General features: G+C 50.4%; 1 long non-coding RNA gene across 4 annotated transcripts; it reads right to left on the bottom strand.

Annotated features, from left to right (window-relative positions):
* Positions 1-1399: 1399 nt before the first annotated feature.
* LOC123582847 lies at positions 1400-21832 on the bottom strand. Of its 4 annotated transcripts, none has more exons than XR_006704613.1 (5): positions 21656-21832; positions 16456-16607; positions 6981-7079; positions 6065-6420; positions 1400-4608 (listed from the first exon to the last, which is right to left on the bottom strand). It is a non-coding gene; the product is annotated as an uncharacterized LOC123582847 (long non-coding RNA). The 4 variants fall into 4 exon arrangements; XR_006704614.1 differs by having other exon boundaries at positions 6855-7079; XR_006704612.1 differs by having other exon boundaries at positions 6065-7079.
* Between the last annotated feature and the right edge of the window lie 807 nt (positions 21833-22639).

Raw genomic sequence — 22639 nt, forward strand, 5'->3', positions numbered from 1 at the left:
AGACGGTTTTGAACTTGCTCAAAATAAGCCCTGAATACAAAGAAGGGAGACATCATTCCAAATGAGGGGCGAGAGGGGTTGGACAAAATGGGGCTGTTCTCCTCCCAGGAGAGGGGTGAGCCGTGTAGAACCAGGAAGATCTGAGGCCCACTGTCTTCCCAGGGAGCTGTGCAACCAGTAAAATGCCTGCCAGGCCAGAGCGGTGAGTAAAAGCAACTCGGCTGTTTCATAATAGTGTGTTCAATTGCATTTTTTTTTTCAATACACCTTGTTTGCATGATACACAGCTAGGAATATTTTTCTCTTCCCCAAAGAAATATGCTTCCATGCTTGTCTTTCTGGAAACACATGTCTCTGTTGGTATGTCTTTTACTCTTCTGATTTTTAACAGAGACATGGGAAATATTTCTTTTTCCTATTAATTCCACAAAGAAAGCCAAAGCCAGCACAAGCCCGACGATAAATCGTAACTGACACTGAGTGGTCGGGAGACAGTAGGGAGTGGTGGAGTCTGTGGCAAATTGGTGAGCTCAGACCCAGTGTAAGTGAAGCATCTGTTATTCCGCTCCAGACAATCAGGACCGCAACCCCCTGGCAAGACTCAGGTACCTACGGCAACCTCATTTCTCCCTCTTCCTCTTGAATAGCAGAATAAGGATTTAGTTTCAGCTGGGCAAATTGTATCCTGGAGAAAGAAACTAGCATAGTCCCATGACTATCTCTAGCGTCCCTTGCACTGGGTATAGTCATATGACTATTTCTGGCCAATAAGATGTGAGTAGAAGCTTTGTGCAGGAATTCTGGGAAGGCAGTAGAAAGAGAGCCAACTCAACTGGGAGGCACCCTTTTTTGCCTTCAACCTTTCCTTCTCTGGCCCAGAGTATCTCCAGTCTTCTTTCGTATAAGAGACAGCTATCCTACTTAAGCTTCTGTTATTTTGAGTTTTTCTGTTATAATCTATCCAACTTAATCCTAATTAATACAACTGGACTCACTGTTACCACAGAGTCCGATTTTTCAAATTTAGCCAGGCTTATACGGATTTGTATATGACATATCTTGAGGTCATATATATTGGAAACCCCATAAAAAAATATTAAAGTATAAGGGCACCTGGGTGGCTCAGTCAGTTAAACGTCCGACTTCGGCTCAGGTCATGATCTCACGGTTCGTGGGTTCGAGCCCCACGTCGGGCCCTGTGCCGACAGCTCAGAGCCCAGAGCCTGCTTCGGATTCTGTGTCTCCCTCTGTCTCTGCCCCTCCCCTGCTCGCACTCTGTCTCTCTCTCAAAAATAAAAGTGAACATGAAAACATTTTTTTTTCATTAAATTATAAAAAAAAAGTATTATAAAAAAAAAATTAAAGTACCAAACAGGCCAAACCAGCCAGGTCTGAGCTGCATTCAGCCCAAGCACCCCTCTGACCAGTACCACGGATGGTGGGGGTTAGGAATGCTGACAAACTGCCAGTTCTCTTTTCTGGGAACATAGGCTCGAGCTTCTCCACCGACTTGACTCAAGTATGGCCATGTGATTGGCTTTGGCCAATGAAGTATGAGCAGGTGTGATGTGAAACACTGCCGGGCAGGTGATCTCAGCTCCGGCGTGGAGCTTTTGCCACCTTCTTTGTACCCTGCTGCTGTCATTATAGAAGCACGTCAACATGGAGCTTCCCTCGGCTAAATCTCTGAGTGACTTCGAATAACCCACCATGCAGTGCCTCAACAGGAAGCAAACATAGTTGTTATAAAGCCACTGGGATTCGGGAATTTTTGTTACCACCGCGTTACCCAGCCTCTCCTGACCGATCCGCCATCTGTGTCCTGGGTATTGGTTGTTAGAATTTTACAAAGCCCTCCACCCGCCTTTCTTTCCGTGGGTGAAATTCCCCATCTTTCTAACCTTATTCTTTTTTTCCCATTTATTCTTTCACTCGTTCGTACATTCGTACATCAGACACGTGGGGGCCCTTGTGGGCAGTAAGTCAAGTCACTGCTATCTGGGAGCCCACATCCTCCCTTTGTCTGGGTGGTTTGTCTTGCCCATATCCCTTTGGGCCCTTCCCAACCTCCCTCACATCCGACCCAGCAATGGAAAGAAAGAGGGAGAGAGCGGGGAGGAAGTCTTTTGAAGGCAGCCTCTCAGGTCTGGGATTCCTGTGAGAGCTCTTGGTTTTTTCCTTCTTCTATCTGATGCAACCCTCACCACCCCCAGGGAGAAAACCAAGGCTCCGGGAGGTTCACTAACTTCCCCAAAGTCACACAGTTAGAAGGCAGCAGACGTAGACTTGCAGCAGGGTCATGACAGCCTGCAAGGCCTGTGGCCCCCAACCGCCCTGTATCACCGGCCTCTGTGGACATCTGTCTTCCGTGGTCAGAAGTCATCTGTAGCTACAGGGTAGTATTTGCAGATAAGAGCCTATCTCCCACTTCTGACTCTTTCTTTTGTCACAGACCGAAAAAGCATTTGCGATTCTGCACTGAATCTGCTGCAGCCAGTAGTGAACCCCGCGGGCAGCTTGGCCTGCAGGCTGTGGGAGGCATGAGGGCTCGCACACGGGCCTGGAGATGGCGGATGGCAACTCTGGCCATTAGGAAACTTAGAGCTGCACGTAATGGGAAACCCAGCTCAAAATGGTTCTAACAATAAGAACCTTTATTATCTCATGGGGAAAAAAAAAAAAAAAAAAAAAGGAACCTCAGAGGCAGAACACGGTCTCAGAGCAGTTCCTCAAAGAGACCCATCTTTCCATCTCTTCGCTTCTCTGTCCTCAGTGGGTTGGTTCTGACTTTGGCTGGCTTCCCCCACGGTGACAAAAGGGCTGTCGCAGTTCCAGCCATCACATCAGACACAACAAAGAACAGCTCTCCTGCCGTCTCCTTCCTAACAGTCAAGAACCTTTTCCCAGACCCTCTCTAGCAGAGATCCCCTCAAATCTCCTTTGCCAGAACCGGGGTCACCGATTGACTTAAGCTACAGAAATTTCATCTGGCCAGGTATCTTCTACTCACCCTCCTCTACTCTGGCCCCTCTGCATCCTTTGAGGCTGCTGTGCAGGGACTCCATCAATGGGCCACCTTGCCCTTGCCTTCAGGGTGGACTCAGCCAACGAGGGACACCAAGTGCTCCCAGGCAGGAATAAGGAGTGGTCAGGCTACTCACTCCCCTGTGTCCTCCTTGCTGGGCTGCCATGGGTCATCTGCATCTTCTACCAAAGGCCACAGCCCCTGGAAGGCAGCCCTCTCCACACCACATCCCCTCCTGGTTCTGGCTCCTGCTCCTGTCCTTGAGGACTTCTCGGTCCTAGGGGGTGATAACAGCTGCTGTTCGTAGCCCATGGGTAGCCCTAGGCTAATTCACCATTGGTAGCCCAGGCTAACTCACTGCCCCTGTGCAATGCGCAAACTCTTCGCACACCCTTGTAAATAGGCCTTTGCTCACGCTCTCTCAGTTGCCCAATCTGAGACCTGACAGTACGCTAGACAGGGGATAAAGCTCCCTTTGCAGTCTTGAGTCACTGTCTCCTAAGCCTCTTCCCAGGCCTCTTTAGCACTGAACGCTCAGTCCACCCCAAATCGCCCCTCCCATCTCCCTATCCGCCGTGCTGATCTCCCCGTCTTTGTCAACAGCACCACCGACCATTCAGGCTCCCAGGAACAAAACCTGGGTGTCGACTTCCACTCTCCCAATGCCAGGCCCTCAACCCAGTCCAGAACGGTTTTCACTGATTCCACCTCCACTGTTCTCTCCCATTCCTCACCGTTTCCTAATTTCAAGCCTCCGTCACTGCCCATCGGCCTCATGACACAGCGGCCCCCTAAATGATCCCGCTGCCTCCAATTCATGCCACTGCCACAAGAAATGTCTTCAACCACAGCTCTGATCATGACCTTCTTCTCCTGCTCGAAACCTGCCCCGACTGCCCGCAAATTAGATTCCAGATGCCTTAACCTGGCAGCAAAGCCCTCCACATTAGGTCCCTGCACAGCTTCCCAGCCCCATTTCCTACTGTGTGCACACAGCCCCGGCTACACAGGCTGTATCAGTCAGCTACTGCTGGGTACAAAATCATCCCAAGGCTTAGTAACTTAAGACAACAATGTATATCATTGCGGCTGGGTCCAAGTTCAGGCAGGACTTCTGCTGCTCTGGGCCAGGCACAGCTGATCCTGGCTTGGCCCAACCCCACGTCTGCAAGCAGCTGACAGGTTGACTAAGGGCTAGTTGGTCTGGGATGGCCTCACTCTCACATCCAGCGGTTGTCTGGCTGGGTGAAAGGAAGTGACCGGGCCACGTGTCACTCATCATCCAGCAGACTCATCTGATGGTGTATTAGTTATCCATAGCTGCGTAACAAGTTACACAGCTAAAAACCACAAACACGGTCTCTGGGGGTCAGGAAGCCTAATGCCCCTCGCGGGGGTGTCTTCGGCTCGAAGACTCTCACAGGGCTAGAGTCAAGGCATCGACTAGGGCTTTGGTCACCTCGAGGCTCCAGCGGCGGATCTGCTTTTAAACTTACTCACGTGGATTTTGGCAGGTCTCGGGTCCTTGCTAGCCCTCGGCCAGAGGCATCATTTCCTTGCCACGTGGAGTCCTCCATAGACACCTGCAGCACAGAAGCCGGATTCCCTCAAAACAAGCCAGCAAGAGAACAAGAAAGGGAAAGCAAGATGGAACCCACCCAGTCTTTCTTTGTGTAAGCTGATCTCAGAAGGGCCGACTCATGTCTTTTGCGGCCTTCTATTTGTGAGAAGCGAGGCACCAGGCCCAGCCAACACTCAATGGGAGCAGGTGACACAGAGCATTAATCTCAGGAGGTGGGGATTATTGGGAACCATTTTATTTATTTATTTATTTATTTATTTATTTATTTATTTATTTAAAAAAAAAACATTTTTTTTAATGTTTATTTATTTTTGAGACAGAGAGAGACAGAGCATGAACAGGGGAGGGGCAGAGAGAGAGGGAGACACAGAACCTGAAACAGGCTCCAGGCTCCGAGCTGTCAGCACAGAGCCCGACGCGGGGCTCGAACTCACGGAGCGTGAGATCGTGACCTGAGCCGAAGTCGGACGCTTAACCGACCGAGCCACCCAGGCACCCCATTGGGAGTCATTTTAGAGCTGCCTGGCACACCTGACCTCGGTCATAGACTGGAGGCAGGGTTTCAAAAACCGCAAGAGGGCGTGCAGAAGCGCATAAAACCTCTTGAAGCCCAGGCTCAGAACTTGTCTATGCGAGCCATAGATCCAAGTGTAGATTCGAGGTGTGGGAGAAGCAGACTCCATGTCTTGATGAGGAGAGCTGCCTAGTCTCACTGCAAAGAGGATATGGGCAAGGATGGAGAACTGTGTCCATTTTTGCAAAGAGGCCAACAGACTTTTCCCACCGGGCCTCAAAAATGCTTTGTGCTTTCTCGCCTAACGGCCGTAGGGCACAGCTTCTTCTTCTTGTGTGTCTGAAGCCCACCTCTGCCTGTTACCATCCGGCCAGTCTCCAAGGACCAACTCACAGCCTGTATTAGTCTCCTTTTGCTGCTATAACAAATGATCGCAAACTTAGTGGCTTAGGACAACTCAAATTTTATTGCCTTCTGGTTTGGGAAGTCTGAAGTCCAAAACGGGTGTCACTGGGCTAAAATCAGAGCGTTGGAAGGGCCACACACCTTTCCAGGGGCTGGAGGGAGCGTTTCCAGCTTCTAGAGGCAGCCCGTGTTCCTTGGCTCACGTCCCCTTCACCCGTCTTCAGCGCCAAGAATGGCCGGGGAAGTTTCTCCTCATATCACTCTGACACTAATTCTCTCTCTCCCTCCTGCTTCCACTCGTAAGGACCCTGGTGCCTATAGTGGGTCCACATTGACAAGCCAGGATAATCTCCCCAGCTCAAGGTCAGCGGTCTACCTCCAGTCTACCAGCATCCACAATCCCCCTTTCCACGTAATGTAACATATTCTCAGGTTCCAGGTTCGAGCACATGGACCCCTTTGCTGGGGCCATTCCTCTGTCTACCACCCCACTCCCACCCCCACTCCCACTGATGGCAGCATTTTGTTGAGTACTTACTATGTGTCAGCCGGTGTGCCCAGCACTCCTTTCCCTGAATGATTCCACCCATTCTTCTCACCCCTACGAGGAAGGTACTCTCGGAGTCCTCATTTCACAGACTCCAAGAAGTTAAGCGACTCCCCAAGGAGACCCGGTGAGCACGTGCTGGATACCGGAACTTGAACCCGAGTCTGCTGAGCTCTGAAGCCAGAGTCCCAACCACTTGCTCGTGCTGTGTCCTCTGAAGCCACCAGACCCCTTCAGCTAGCTGTCACCCCTCCTCTGCGCCCCCAGAGCCGAGGAAGATTGGGCCTCTCTTTTAAGAGAGAGTCTTCTCAAGTCTCAGTTTTGAGCAGGCCACCTCCCCAGCTCATCTGTCAAAGTAATAAAAGTAATCGTTTAATGAAAATCTGCCATACGCCAGAACCTTCTCACCCAACATTTCTCACACCCACTGCTAAGGCAGGTGTTCCTTCCACTTCCCAGTGAAGGAAATGCAGACTCCGGGGAGGGTCAGCCTCAGGGTTCATTGGTGTCAGTGCGGGGAGTGGAATCCAGGCCTAATTCCGAAGCCCGTTCTTGCCTCCGCTAGGCCACCTGTGCACTTGTAAATGCCAACTGCCTTCGTAAGCCAGGTGGGACCCTGTCTATCATTAGCTGGCTTTACGCTGGCTGGGTGTGTAGCTCAGTGGTTAAATGGGAGATTCTGGAGAAATACTGCCAGGGTTCCAGTCTCAGCCCTCCTGGTTTCTGCCTGCGTCTGCCTCAGTTTCCTGAGCTGTAAGATGGATACAATGACAGCACCGACCTCATACGATCTGTCGTGAGGATTAAGCGGACTAAAATCTCTTGACAGTCACTACTACAGAAAGCACTCTCCGTGTTAGTGTTTTCGTGGGTTTGCCTGGTCAGCTGGGGCTCATTCAACGCCTACCCCAGTGTCTGGCCGTGCCGTGGGCCTCTGGTCCGGCCTTGCTGGGCATCTCTCTTCTGTGACATTCCATCGCCCCAGACTACCTGCATGGAAGGTTCCCTGGAAGAACAAAATAGATCATTGTTGAGAAAATACTTTGTAAACTATAGAGTGAAGTGGGCCTGTGTTGGCTATTAATGACCTGTATGAAGGGCTTAACGATCAGGCCAGAAAACCATAGACCCCCGGAGGATCCAGTGCAAAGGCAGCCTCCCCAGCATGGGCCCCAGGGGGACACAGGGCCGGCAGCTGTCATATTTCCTCCTCCTCTCCCATCTCCACACCCCACCCCAACTCCCCCCACCCTCCACCCCCGCCCCATCCATCCTGGGGTGGCCAAGGCTGCAGGAATGCGATGGTATCTCAGCAAACAGACAGTCTGTTCCCAGAGGAGCCGGGACCGCCCCCAGGAGGCCCCACTCTCCCAGCCACAGTAAACACAAGGGTCTGTCCTCATTATCAGCTTGGCTCAGCAGCAGTGGAGACAGTCTGCCCGCTGGAGAGTCTCCGCAGAGCGATAAGCTGCTGGGCCCCTTGTTGGCTGTCCTCCTGGGGCCGTAGCCACACTGCCCAGGAATAGGAATCTCAGAGCTGGCCTGGCTTGGGGCCGAAATACCTCATCCAGGGGTGGGGGGCCGAGGGTGGGGAGCTGGCTGCCTTTACACTGAGAACGTCGGTCACTCAGATGAAGGAAGGGAAGGACCAGGGCTGTGCCAACGGGCTAGGACACACAGTCTGCAAAGCTCTCAGTTGCTCTCAAAGACTTCTGAGTCCATTAATTACAATGCTTTGCGAGACGGCTTTATCATCATCATCTTCACAGACCATACGTATTGATGATAGCGCTCCTTCCAGTGTTTTCCAATCCATGCGCCACTCAATGAATTACGGTGCGGAAAGCACTTAGCTCCGAGCCTGGTAAGGGTTCCGAGAAGGTCGGTTTTGCAGGAGGCAGTCTGGTAACATTCCCTTAATCACTCTAGCGGTGCAGGCAACCCCCAGTCCCTCCAAATAATAACAGTGAATTCTTCTCTGGGACGGCCGTGCCCCCTCTGTCCTCAGTTTCTTGACTCCCTGAAGGCGGGGGATACTGGGGTGAACCGCGCCCGCATTTGACAGTGAAGGAGACTTGAAGGGCCCAGATAGGTCAAGTGCTTTGAAGACTGTACAGCCAGGACATTAATGGCACAGCCGGAACCGGCCACAAGCCCTCAGACTCAAAGTCTGACAAACTTTTTCCGTCCTGGCCACTACCTGCCCTTGGCCAACCACTGAGGAGCCGAGATCGGCTCATCGGCCTGTGTCCTGGATCCTCTCCGGGGTCAGGCAGAGGCAGATCAAGATCCTGGGGGTTGGAGATTAGCCAGCAACTCCTCCGTAGCAGCTTGGAAAGCAGCAGTGAAAAGAACTCCAAATAACCAGGGGCGGCTGTGGACTCGCAGGGTGAGCACTTGGCCGGGAGTCCAACAGCCCTGGGTTCCAATCAACTGCTATTTTCAGGCTGGTGACCTAGGGCCGGGCACTTACCCTCTCTGGATTTGGTCCCAAGAGCAACCTCTTCTGAGAGTTGCTAGGTGAATTACATGAAATAGCGCACATCAAAATCCCCGGCTTTGGAGTGCCTGAGTCAAATGGCCTCTCTTACGGATCAGCCGACTTTCAAACCCCTGACCATTATTCAGCGCCCAGCTCAGATGCCTCCTATCCAGGCAGTCCTCCCTGGTTGCCCAGCTGGGCGTAACCACAGCCTCTCTAGGGCCGTCACATCTCTCCCAGGGTACCCTCTCCCTTGCATGGGGTCAAAGTTCAGTACTGATTCCTCATGGCATCCCCCAGACCCCAGCCTAGAGTCCAGAAACATTAAGTGTGTGATAAAGTAAATGAACGGGCCACGAAAGTGAAATGGCTACTCTGCCCCCCTCCTCTGTCTATAAGCCTTAGAGAGCATGCTTCCCCCCGCCCCCCCCCCTCCCCTTCAGGAAAGACTGGTAAAGACCCCTGAGAAGCGATTCTTCCCAAATATAGCTTCCTTCCTTTGTTTGCCACCTCCTACTCTCAGTTCCAGGGACTCCTGTGTTCTCCGGACCCCCAGGATTCTCTCCTGACTCCTTGACCTGCCCTGTGAGGCCCTTCCCATCCTGGCCTCAGTGTCTGGTCCATTTCTTCTCTGGCCTCTGGTCCCAAGAGCGCCCTCTACCTGGGCTTTGCGCTCTGTTCTTCATGTTCATAGAAACATCTCTGCTCTCACCGAGTCTATAATCCAGCCACCAACATCACAGGGACTCCTGGTGCCTCCTCCCCTGTAAACACGTCTCAACTCCCGCCCCCAACCCCCCCACCCCAGGTATTCTCTCCTAGGCAAGGAACCTGATGGTGGCCTTTGGTCTTCGCAAATGTGTCCACCATCACCTTCCCCAAACCAGAAGGGCCCCTGAATCTCTCCTTCCCCATATTAACAGTTTTAGATTCTCATAGTAGCAGAGGGAATGGATGGGCACTGAGCTAGAATTTGGAGAACGGCCCCCCAAATGTCTCAGGTTTTCTCCAGCCCATGTCTTTTTTGTTTGTTTATGTTTATTTTATCGAAAGACATAGAGAGAGACAGAAAGCACGCGCCTGCGAGAGAGAGCATGAGCTGGGGGAAGGGCAGAGAGAAAGGAAGAGAATTCCAAGCAGGTTCTGAGCCATCAGCTCAGAGCCCAACACGGGGCTTGATTCCACAAACTGCGAGATCATATCCTGAGCCGAAATCAAGAGTCAGATGCTTAACCGACTGAACCACCCAGACACCCCGCTCCAGGCCGTGTGTTCCTCCCCGTGTCCGCTGGAATGTTCCCACCTCCACCATCCACCTCCCCATCAGATCCCCACATCACAGGTGCTCCTTTATTCCCCTGCTGCAGTCTCAGACCTCGTGCTACCTCCCCAGGCCTGGCCCTGGCCTCTCTGCCATCCGCCCCTGAGCACCTCCCTGTCACCAGCATATTCCCAAATATGTACAGTCTTACTCTATGCCAGGTACTATTCTAGGCCCAGCGGGGGTGGGGTGGGGTGGTACACAGCAGTGAGCAAAACAGATATTGTCCCTTCCGTCATGGAGCTTTCATTCTAAGGACGGAAAAAGACCAGTGAAACGAGTGAAACATACAGTATTTTAAGTTAGTTTTATTGTAAGTAACTTTGCTATCGGAAGTAAGAGCTTTGGCTAAACGTAAAGCGGAGATGAGTTCGGGGAGGGCTGGGTCGAGTTGCTACTTAAATGGGGTGGTCAAGTGGGCCTCCTTGAGAAGGTTACATCTCCTCAAAGAGTTGAAGGAGGCAAGGGGGTGGGCCTTGAGGGTCCTGGGGGAAGAGCATTCCAAGCAGGAGGAACAGCCAGTGCAAAGCCCCCTGTTTGAATTTATGTCCCCTCCTCTGTGCACCCACATTTTGCATCCCTCTATTTGGCCTTTGACAGAGGTGAAAAGTGTTAGAGGACGTGGTTCATTTGGTCACCTGTCCTGCTGCATCAGGAGCCATCCTTGGGGCAGGGACCCCTAATGGCCAACGTCACAGTCATCCCCCACACTACCCTGACATGTCCGGAAGTGCACACACCCAGACCTACCCGCTCAGGCCCAGACATACACACCCACACTTGTATGGAGAGACCCATATACTGTGGCCATAGAGGAGAAGGGCTCGGTTATTGTCAGCTGGGACGAACTGCATGAAGAGTAAATAATAATTAAGTGCGCCCAGCCCCACTGAGTTTACAAAGGTCTTCCTTGTGCCTACTCTTTGAGCTGAGAACTGGGTGGTTATTAAAGTGAGGCTCAGAGAGACCAAGGTGAGCAGACCAGTAATTGGTATTTGCAGTACTAGAACCTGACTCTTCTGATTACCAGCCAACATATGATTTCATTTTTTTTTTAAATAGATCAGATGTGACTACAGTACAAAACTCAAAATGGCCATAGAGGCACAGAAGTGTCCCTCTTCTCCTCCCCCAGGTACCCAGCTCCCTCCCTGGAGTCTGAGGCACTTACTGGTTTATTTCAAAAGTACTTAAACGGGGACTTAGGCTCCCCTCTTTCTGTGAAGAGGTTCGGCTTCACAAATATAGCTGACAGGATGGACACAGGCTGGGAGCCCTTGCTCCGGAAGCATCTCTTCTTTGCTTCTAGAACCTAGGCTTTCTGGGGCCCGGCTTGGCATCCACTTGGTTTCCACAAAACCACAAGCCTCTTGGATCTGCCACATAGTCACTGCACGTCCTACATCTTAGTCCCTGGGGAATGTCCACTCATCATGAGGAACCCAGTGTCCTCAGAGAGAGGAGACAGGGATGGAGTAGCAACGGGCTGGGGACGGGGACGGGGCACGGTGGGAAATCACACTGTGCTGGAATGCCTTTAAAACGGGGACTCCATTTAATGACCTCTGTGTGCTTCCTCAGCGGTTTCACTGCTGGTGGACTGTAATTCCCCGTGAAAATGATGGCGTTGGAGTCGCTGCGTGACCACACCTACCATACCCTCACACAGTGCCCCATACAGTCAACTCCAACGATGTAGTGTGGTGCGTGCCTTTCCTTTACTAGGAGGAGATGAAAATGAGTCAGCAGAGGGCCTGCTGCCAGGAGCTTACAGTCTAGGGGAGGATGGACACACGGACACACACCCACACCAAGGGGACCCTGCTTAGGAGCCTGGGGGGGGGGGGGTGGTGGGAATCAAAAGATGATGCTCCTCCTAGAATGAGTGAAAGAGAGAGAAGGGATGCACAGGACCCTCAGGCAGAGGGGCCAACACATACAATGAACAGGGATGCTTAAGAAATGGTAAGAGAAGGGCGCCTGGGTGGCTCAGTCGGTTAAGCGTCTGACTTCGCCTCAGGTCATGATCTCACAGTTTGTAAGTTCGAGTCCTGTGTCAGGCTCTGAGCTGACGGCTCGGAGCCTGGAGCCTGCTTCGGATTCTGTGTTTCCCTCTCTCTGCTCCTACCCTGCTTGCACTCTCTTTCTCTCAAAAATAAATCCCCAGTAAAAAAAAAAAAAGGGGGGGGAAAGAGGAACTTTGGTCTTGGGTGGCAAAGACCGAACAGGAAGAGTCAGTGAGGATGAGAAGTGAAGGGTCTGGATGTCAAGGGGGGTTTTCTATCTTATAGGTGGAAATTTTCAAGCAGAGTCATGGCAGGGTCCAATTTGGTTCCTATCCGGATCTCTCAAAGACTAGGAGCCCTGTAGAGGATGGGTTGGAGGCAGGAGATTCTAGAGGCTTCAGGGGCAAGGGATATGAAGCTGTGACTAAAGTTAGACTAGAAGGAATGTATTTATAATGCTTAATTCCTAAAATAGGGTGATGGGGACATACTGTTTATGTTCTTTCTTTATAGGTTCATAATGATAAAGAAATTTTATTATTTTTAATAATTTTTAAAGTTTATTCACTTTGAGAGAGCGAGAGTGGGGGAGGGCAGACAGAGAGAGAGAAGGAGAGAGAGAAAATTCCAAGCAGGCTCCACACTGTCAGTGCAGAGCCTGATGCAGGGCTCAATCTCACTGTGAAATCGCAACCTGAGCCAAAATCAAGAGCCAGATGCTTAACTGACTGAGCCACCCAGGCTCCCTAGCAAATGTTAATGTTTTATTTATTTTTTTGAGAGAGAGGGGGACAGAGGATCCAAGGTGGGCTCTGTGCTGACAGGCTGACGGCAACAAGCCCGGTGTGGGACTCGAACTCATGAACCGTGAGATCATTACCTGAGCTGAAGTCAGACGCTCAACCAACTGAGCCACCCAGGGGCCCCAGAAATTTTAAATTAAAGTCAGCTAATACAAGCTCCAGGAGGGAGCTTGAAGATAGCATTAGCTAATAATGAAGATTCTTATGCACTTAATAATAGTACTTAATAGACACGACTCCTAGGATTTTACAAGTGCACATTTTTTTTAACCCCCACAGCCCTAGGAGGTAGGTATTACTCCCAAATTACAGATGAGGGGATAATGAAGTACAGAGAAGTTGATTATCTTGCCCAAGGTCGCCCAGTTAGTAGGGTGGAAAGCTGGGATTCAGTGGTCACGCCCTTAACCAGAGCTTGTAAACCACGTGGGTCCTGTTCACCACCACATCCCAGCACCTGGCACACGCTGAGTCTACTGTGTTTTCATCGAGTGAATGCAGCGCAGAGAGGTTCAACAAGTTCTTTTAGGTCATATGGTCCTTCAAGATGAGACCCCCATGGGACTGGTCGGTTGGCTCCTGGTCCAGCACTCCTTCCCCAACCTGGCCACACCCCTTCCTCTCTCTCCTGTCTGTCGCCAGTCCCCATTCTCAGCTGTCCCGGGGTCACTATGCTGGCAGCCGGAGCCTGACTCAGCCAGACCAGCGGAGCCAGGCAGGCGGCCACATTCAACGCACCGCGGTGAGGACACTACCCAGCGGGGAGGCGGGGCCTGCAAGGGGCGGGGCCAGACTGGGCGGAGTCTGGGGGGGCGGGGCGGGACCACGGCGCGCCTGGCCCCCAGAGCAGCAGGAAAGCTCCGCCTCCTGCTAGTTCTGCTCCGGCTCCCTAGCCAGCTGTCTGTCGCACACTCAGAGAAACCCAGCTCTTTGGGACCTGTTTTCCCCTAGCTCAGTATACCCAGAAGCAGGTGCCCCAGCGAGCCCTCCTGCATGAGGTGCCAGATGCCAGGTTCGAGGCGCCCGAGGTTCCAGGCTCAGGGCCTAGAAATACCCACTACTAAAGCCATCACCTTCGAGGCTTCAGTTTCCCTGTCGGTGAAGCATGGCAGTCGTCGGTGGGGGCGAGACTTCCCACTGCTTGTGCCTCGGACGCTTTGGGAGATGAAATATACCCCTGTCTGCCCACTCCCCACCGCCACTCTTGTCCTCTAGCAAAGCTCTCAGGGGTCCTCACAAGGTGATACACAGACAGCACTAGGGGATCCCCTGAGAACTTGTCAGAAATGCAAATTCTCAAGCCCCATCCCAGACCCACTGAATCAGGAGCCCTGAAGGATGAGTCCAGCAATCTGGTTTCACCAGCCCTCCGGGTGATTCTGATGCGTGCTCAAATTTGAGAACCATGAATCTGTCATTTCCCTGATTCTGGCCTAAAGCACAGCCACCATCTTTCTTGTGCTCCAAATATCATCAGTGGCCCCATACAATCAAGCCCAAGCCCTTCTCCTGCCCTCCCTGGCCCTTCACAGCTTAACTCCCCCTTGCTTTCACCCTTTGGAACAACCACCAGCCCCGAGACCCCAGGGACACATCATGCATGTATTTCCAGGCCCTTGTTAATGCCTTCTTCCCTTTGACCAAAACTTCAAGTTTCTCTCTTCCAGGCAACTTTCCCAGAATGCCCAACTCTTGATGCCCCCCTCCTGGGAGTCCTCAGTCCTTGCAGTCCTGCCCAGGGTTGAGTATTGATTGGCGTTTGGTTTTGGTATGGGCTAAACTGTGTCCCCCCAAAACTTAAATGTTGAATCCCAACCCCCACCCTGTATCTCAGAATGTCAGTCTATTTGAAAATAGGGCTTTTTTTTTTTTTTTTTTTTTTTTTAAGTAGGCTCCACGCCCAACATGGGGCTCGAACTTATGACACTGAGATCAAGAGTCTCATGCTCTATGGACTGAGCCAGCCAGGTGCCCTGAAGATAGGGCTTTTAATAAGTGATTCCGTTAAAAAGAGGCGGTCACTGTGGTCCCTAATCCAATCTGATTGGTATCCTTACAAAAGAGGAAATTTGGACATACCAAGAGATATAGGGGATATGTGCCCACCGAGAAAGGACCATGTGAGAGGCGGCAAGAGGGAGGCCATCTACAAACCACGGAGAGGAGCCACAGAGGAAACCCTACCCTGTGGCACCTTGATCTTGGACTTCCAGCCTCCCAAACTGTGAGAAGATTAATTTCTACTGTTTAAGCCCCCAGTCTGTGGTATTTTGTTATGGCAGCCCCAATAAACTAATACAGATTTTCAAGTGGTTAGTGGCATTTTCCTTGAAGAGTCCCTCCTTTCTATAGTGTACTTAAAAAAATTTTTTTTTTTAAATTTTTGAGACAGAGAGAGACAGAACATGAGCAGGGGAGGGGCAGAGAGAGAGGGAGACACAGAATCTGAAGCAGGCTCCAGGCTCTGAGCTGTCAGCACAGAGCCCAACGTGGGGCTCGAACTCGCAGACTGCGATATCGTGACCCGAGCCGAAGTCAGACGCTTAACCAACTGAGCCACCCAGGTGCCCAGAAGTCCCCCATTTCTAAATCTCACTCCTCTTCAGGCCACTGTGACAGGCTCTGCCATTGCTCCCTAAGCGTGACCCTGGAGCCTGGACAACAGCCCATTAGCAGATGGGGATCTCCGGCTCTCCCAGGGAAGGAATGGATAGACACAAGCAAAGGCAGACAATGTGGTCTACTCCCTGTGTCCCAGCCTCACAAATGGCTTCTGTTTCTGAGGAACAGTGCGCTGAGCATGAAAGGCGCCCAGACACAAATGTTTTTGAGGAGAATTTCCATTAGTGGATTCCACCTTCCTCATTCCCTGCCTCTCGCCCTTTCCTCAACTCAAATCACACTGTGATACACACAACATCTGTTAAAATGACCCACCCAGGAAACTATCAACTGTGGTTCCGTTATGAAAACCTGGGCTCCAGACTTGGCCCCCTACTCTGCTGCGTGGCCTTAGATTAGTCACACCCCTCTCTGGGCTCCAGGCTTCCCGGTGAAAGGAAGAGCCTGGGTGAGCAGACACCAAGCACTTCCAGAAGAAGATCCGAGGCTCCAAGTGAGCAGGGCAGATGGGGGATTGGGAGGCAGGCAAATCACGCTGGAGGAGAGAGAAGAGGCTGAAACATGGAGATCCTTGAAAAACACACCGGGAGGTGGAAATTCCATGACTAGGCAGTAGGGAGCCATGGCAGGCTCCTGAGCAGTAAGAGGGCCAAGCTGACCCTGGATAATGACTGGCCATGGAGGGGTAGCTACCCAGACCCCTGCCTTCCTAACGTCATCCTTCGCCACACTCCCCTTGTCCGCTCCTGACCTTCTTGTTCCTCCTCCAACATTCTAAGCCCTTTCCCACCTCGTGACTTTCACCCTGGCTGTTCCATTTGCCAGAAAACTGGAAGCGGAAGAAGCAGACGCTTGGAGCACTTACCCACGTGCCAGGCACTGTCTAAGCACTTCACCTGTATTAATTCATTTACTCCGCTCCACAGCCCTACGGTTGTGGCAGGTAGATACTATTATGATCCTGACACTGCAGATGAGCAAACTGAGGCACAGAGACAAGTGACTTGTTCAAGGCCTCCCAGCGGTGGCGGTGCTGGTATGTGAAATTCCGGGATTCACTCTTACCCCATTAGAATGGCTCACCGCTCCCTCCACCATCCAGTATAAAGTGCCCCCCCACACACACACACACACCTCGCCCCTCTTACCCACTGTGGTTTCCATCAGAGCACTTAGGCCCCCTGATCTTTTGCATTTCTTTGTTGGTCCCTGTCGCCAGAGCCGCCCATCACATTGTAAGCTCCATGCAGGCAGGACTTTGTCTGGTTCACAGCCGTATTCCTAGCTCCCAGCGCAGTGCCTGGCACAAAGCAGGGGCTCAATCAAGGTTTGTTGAATGACTAAAGGAACAGAAATGTTTCTGTGCAACGGGGAAGCTCAGCTCAAGCGTCATGGAACCTCTATCCATCCTTTCCTGAGCCCCCGACCCCCAGAGAAAGAATCCCTCCCTCCTGCTTCGTGCTCCCCATCCCGCCCCCTGACACACGTGGGTCTCCCCACTAGACCGTTCATCACCTAAAGACACCAGCCCTTTCATGTCATCATAATACAAATAACACTAATTAACACATTTTTTTTTTTGAGCTTTATGCGTCAGGCATCGTTCCAAACTTTCTGCATGAACTCACTTCATCTAACAATATTGTGAGGTATGTACTGTTATCCCCCATTTCACAGGTAAGAAAACAGAGAAAGAGGGAAGCTAAGGATCTTGCCCACAATCATACACCCAACAAAGGGCAGATCCAGGGTTTAGATTCAGGCCGTCCAGTCAGTGCCTTTTTCCCAACGCAGGTGGCAGGCCTGCTCCCTCCTGGGGCTCCGGGTGAGTCTGGGACCCGGCTGGAGGTCTGGCCTCCTCGCAGGCCGGCCAGCACCTCTTCCTGATTACCCACAGGCCCGCAGGGCCTCAGGGCCACTCTCAAGTGCATCGATGCACTTGAAGCCCAACAGATGGAGTCCGGGCCCGTGAATCTGCTGGCGTTTCCAGTACAGGCAGAGAGCTGGCAGGGCAGTAGCTTCTGGAATATATTCGTTTTCCTGCTGCTGCTGTAGCAAATGGCCACAAACTTAGTAACACAGATGTCTTACCTGCAGTTCCAGAGGTCAGAAGTCTGACCTGGGTCCCTAAACTCAAGGTGTCAACAAGGCGGTGTTCCTTCTGGGCACCCTAGGGGAGAATTCATTTCCCTGCCTTTTCTAGCAGCTAGCGCCTGCACTCCCTGGCTCGGGGTCTCTTCCAGCATCTTCAAAGCCAACAACAGCAGATCAAGTCCTTAGACTGCTCCGCCCTGACTCTGCTTCCTTCCTCAGACCTCTCTCCCTCTCTGCTCCTGCCTCCCTCTCCCATGTTTAAAGACTCTTGTGATCACATTGGGCCCATCCAGCTAATTGAAAATAATCTTTCCATCTTAAGATCAGCTGATAGTAACCTTAATTCCATCGGCAGCTTGAATTCCCCACCTCCATGTAAGCTAACAATTCACAGGTTCTGGGGATTAGGACGCGGACGTTTGGGGGAGGGTGCGGGGGGGGGGCGGCTTGGTTCCGCTTACCGCACAGATGTTTCTCAGATTGTTCCTCAAAACTGCCATCCCTAAATATCTGTGGAATCACTGGAGCATCTCCAAAGACCTGATGGTGGGACAGCCTGGGCCTCAGTGCCCTTGAGGCCTCCAGTGCTGGGGCGGGTAGGAGGCACGGGCCTCCCTCAGAGAAGCCCCTCACTACCTGCAAGGAACAGAACACACGGGGGCCGGCCAAGGCCTCGCAGTCCGCCTCTGGGCAAGAAGAAAGTGGACCCTCAGAGCACTTTCACCTGTTACCAATACCTCACCAATCCTGAGCCGGAGGCCACGAAGAGATTCTTATCCCTCCTTTAAAGGGCGGCAAAGTGAGGATTGGAGAAATGAGGTCAGTGCCCAATGTCTTGCTTGCTCGCTTGCTCGTAGCCTACGCGCACGTGCTGTGAATTGTGGGCTCATTCTCCCTGCAAGCCCGCGCCTCCCAAGAAGGTATTTGCACCATCCAGGTGGCCGGGGTCCTGGAATTCAGATAAACGTGACCCTCCTTGCCCCCACTGTAATGTCTGGTTGGACATAAGCCACCTAAAATCCTGCTTCCTTATTAAAATAGCACAAATATTATAAAGTGCAAAAAACCACCTGAAACTTTAAGAGAAACCCTGAGACCTAGGAGAAACCATAGGGGTCGCACGGGTCACGTCTGCCAAATCGTGGAGGTACCTTTCTCCATTCCCCAGTTCCGAGGCACATTTCCAAGGAACAAGGTGCCACACGCACCAATACAATACTGCACGCACAGATATGCATGTGTGTGCGCACACAAACTGACATTCCCCCTAGAGGGCCAGAAAAGCCTGCGGTCCAGGCGCGGCCGACTGGACTCTTCATTTCCAGTCTGGATGTTTTTATTTCCTTTTCTTGCCTGACTGCGCTAGCTACAAACTCTAGCACGATGTTGACTAGCAATGGTGAGAGTGGACAGCCTTGTCCTGTCTCTGATCTTGGGAGGAAAGCCTTCAGTCTTTCACCATTAAGATGTTAGCTGTGGAATTTTTTTTTTAAGTTTTTTTATTTTGAAAGAGAGAAAAAGAAGGGCGCCTGGGTGGCTAGGTCGGTTAGGGGTCCGACTTCAGCTCAGGTCTGATCTCACAGTTTGTGAGTTCGAGCCCCGCGTCGGGCTCTGGGCTGACAGCTCAGAGCCTGGAGCCTGCTTCAGATTCTGTCTGCCCCTCCCTCACTCTCACTCTGTCTCTCTCTCTCTCAAAAAATAAATAAGCATTAAAAAAAATTGTTTTTTGGGGCGCCTGGGTGGCGCAGTCGGTTAAGCGTCCGACTTCAGCTAGGTCACGATCTCGCGGTCCGTGAGTTCGAGCCCCGCGTCAGGCTCTGGGCTGATGGCTCAGAGCCTGGAGCCTGTTTCCGATTCTGTGTCTCCCTCTCTCTCTGCCCCTCCCCCGTTCATGCTCTGTCTCTCTGTCCCAAAAATAAATAAACGTTGAAAAAAAAAATTTTTTTTAAAATTGTTTTTTAAAAAGAAAGAGAGAAAAAGAGAGAAAGCAGGGGAGGGACAGAGAGAGAGGGAGACAGAGAATCCCAAGCAGGCTCTGTGTGGTCAGCACCGAGCCGGATGTGGGGCTCAAGCCCACAAACCATGAGATCATGACCCAAGCCTAAAACAAAGAGTCGAACATTCAACCGCTGGGGCCACCCAGGCGCCCCAGCGGTGGATTTTTACAGATGTCCTTAATCAGGTTGAGAAGTTCCTTTCTCTTCCTAATTTATTGAGCATTTTCATTAGGAATGAATGTTAGATTTTGTCAAATGTTCTTTTTTTGCACTTACCGAAATAATTATATGGTTTTTCACTTTTAGGGTGTCAATAAGGTGAATGACGTTGACTTTTTAAGGTTTATTTTGAGAAAGAGACAGAGCACCTGCATGTGCACACGTCAGGGGGAAAGGAGCAGAGAGAGAGACTAGGAGAGAGAATCCCAAGCAGGATCCATGCTGTCAGTGCAGAACCTGACTCGGGGCTCGATCTCACAAACTGTGACATCATGACCTGAGCTGAAAACAAGAGTTGGACGCTCAACGGACTGAGCCACCCAGGCGCCCCCCTCAGACACTGGGGTTTTCATCTTTAGTTTGATTTGGATCTTTTTTATGTTTTATGTCTCTACTTAACATGTTCAATGTTTCTTTTAGCCACTTGAACTTATGGAATACAATGTAATATAATAGGTGCCTTAATACCCTTTCTTCAGTCTGCATGGACTCTCTCCTCACTGTATGTTGTATTTTCCTTCTTGGCACGCCTGGTCATTTTGCTTGGATGCTAAGCATTGTGACTTGTTGGGTAAAATCCTTTTGGATTCCTAAAATTATTCTTCAGATGAGTTTTGGGACATGGTTAAGTTACTTGGAAAGACTTTGTTTGAGGTCTTGATTTTAAGCTTCATTAGGCAGGACAAGAGTCACATTTGGTGTAGGATAAGTCTCCCTGCTACTGAGACGAGAGCTTTCATATGCCCCGTGAGTTATGATGTTTTATACCCTGGTTTTTGGCACAGGCACTATTTTGAGCCCTGTAGAGCTAGGTACTTTTCTTTCTAGTCTTTAGGGGCTCTTTCCCAGCCTTGGGCAGTCGTCTCACACACATGTGCTGATCAATATTCAATTAAACACGAGAGGGAACTCTGACTTTCCTTGTGTGGCTCCCTCTTCTCTGGTCCCTTCCCTGTGAATTCTAGCTACCTTGGCTTCCTTAGACTTCCAGATCCAACTTCTCAACTCAAGGTGACTGCTGGGCTCTGCCTGGGTCACTGTCCCTTTGCTGTGGCCTGGAAATGCTCTCCAGGCAGCAATCCGGGGCATTCGTAGCTCATCTCATTTGTTTGCTGTACTGTCCTCCACTGCCTGATATCCAACATCTTGACATTGTTTCTTGTATCTTGCCTGATTGTTCCCTTGTTTTCAGGTGGCCAGGCAAATCCAGTCCCTGCTCCCGAAAGTGAAAGTGTCAGTAATCAGAATTTGACATTTAAAACAAAAAAAGGGGTGCCCGGGTGGCTCAGTTGGTTAAGCGTCCGACTCTTGATTTCAGCTCAGGACATGATCTCATGTTTCTTGAGTTCGAGCCCCGCCTCGGGCTCTGTGCTGCTCGTGCAGAGCCTGCTTGGGATCCTCTCTCTCCCTCTCTCTCTCTCTGCCTCTCCCCCGCTCAATTCTCTCTCTCTCTCTCTCAATAAATAAACAAATTTAAACAAAAAAAAGTACTAGTAGTAAAAAATAAAAAAAAAAAACAAACAAAAACAAAAAAAGTACTAGTTAAAATAGCATCTAAAAATAATAAATACAGGGGCGCCTGGCCGGCTCAGTTGGAAGAGCATGTGACTCTTGATTCTGAGGTCATGAATGCTGGTGTAGAGATTATGTACATAAATAAATCAGAAAAAAAATGTACGTCTTTAAAAATATTCAATGCAGATAAATCTGACAGAAAATATGCAAGAGCTGTGCAGTGAAAACTACAAAATAGTGCTAAGAGGAAATTAAAGCATACGTAAATAAATGGAAAGATACACCATCTTTGTGTATCAAAAGACTCAGTATTGCTAAGATGTCAGTTCCGTCCCAACTGACATATAGATCCAATGTAATCCCAGCCGAAACCCCAGCAGGAGATTTTTGGTTGAAATGGACAAGTCGATTCTCAAACCTACAGGGAAGTCCAAAGGACCTAAAACAGCCCAAACGGTTTTGAACACAAACAAATAAGCAAAAGCTGGAGGACTTAACATTACCTCCTGCTTTCAAGACTTACCACAAAGCTACAGGAACCAGGGCAGTGTGGCATCACCCTCGAGACGGGCAAATAGCAAAACAGAAGAGAGTCCAGAAATAGGCCCACATGTAAACAGTCGATTGATTTTTGACAAATGTTCCAAGATAATTCAGTGGAGGAACAAGAGTCTTTTCAACAAGTGGTGCCGGGACAATTGGATATCTGCGTGCCAAACAAAACAAAACAAAACACAAAACAAAACCTGTTATCCAAACTTTGTACCAAATATAAAAATTAACTCAAAATGGATCATAGACTTAAATGTAAAACCTAAAATGATAAAGCCTTAGAAGAAAACATAGGAGAAAATCTTTGTGACCTTGGGTTAGGCAAAGATTTCTTAGATAGGCACCAAACACGATTGATACAAGGAAAAAAAAATGACAAATTGGACTTGAGCAACATAAGAACTTCTGCTCTTTGAAAGGCAGTGGTAAGAGAATAAACAGATAAGCCACAGACTGGAAGAAAATCCTTGCAAATCAGATATCTGATAAAGGATTTGTATCTAGGACATACAGAGAACTCTCAAAACTCAATAATGAGAAAATAAATGACCCATTTAAAACCGAGCAAATTAGGGGTGCCTGGGTGGCTCAGTTGGTTGAGCGTCTGACTTCGGCTCAGGTCAGGATCCCCCATTTTGTGGGTTCGAGCCCCCTGTCGGGCTCTGTGCTGACAGCTCAGAATGTGGAGCCTGCTTCAGATTCTGTGTCTCCCTTTCTCTTTGTCCCTCCCCTGCTTGCGCTCTGTCTTCTCTCTCCCTCCCTCTCCACCAAAAATAAATAAACATTAAAAAAAAATTTTTTAATAAAAAAACTGGGCAAATTAAAGTAATGATAATAATTATAATGATAACAGGCAAATGACTTGAACAGACACTTCACCAAAGAAGATACACTACACGGATGGCAACTAAGCACATGAAAAAAAACACTCCATGTCATTAGTCATTAGAGAAAT

The sequence above is a fragment of the Leopardus geoffroyi genome, chromosome B3 (assembly GCF_018350155.1).
Source record: "Leopardus geoffroyi isolate Oge1 chromosome B3, O.geoffroyi_Oge1_pat1.0, whole genome shotgun sequence".
NCBI classification, from domain to species: domain Eukaryota; kingdom Metazoa; phylum Chordata; class Mammalia; order Carnivora; family Felidae; genus Leopardus; species Leopardus geoffroyi.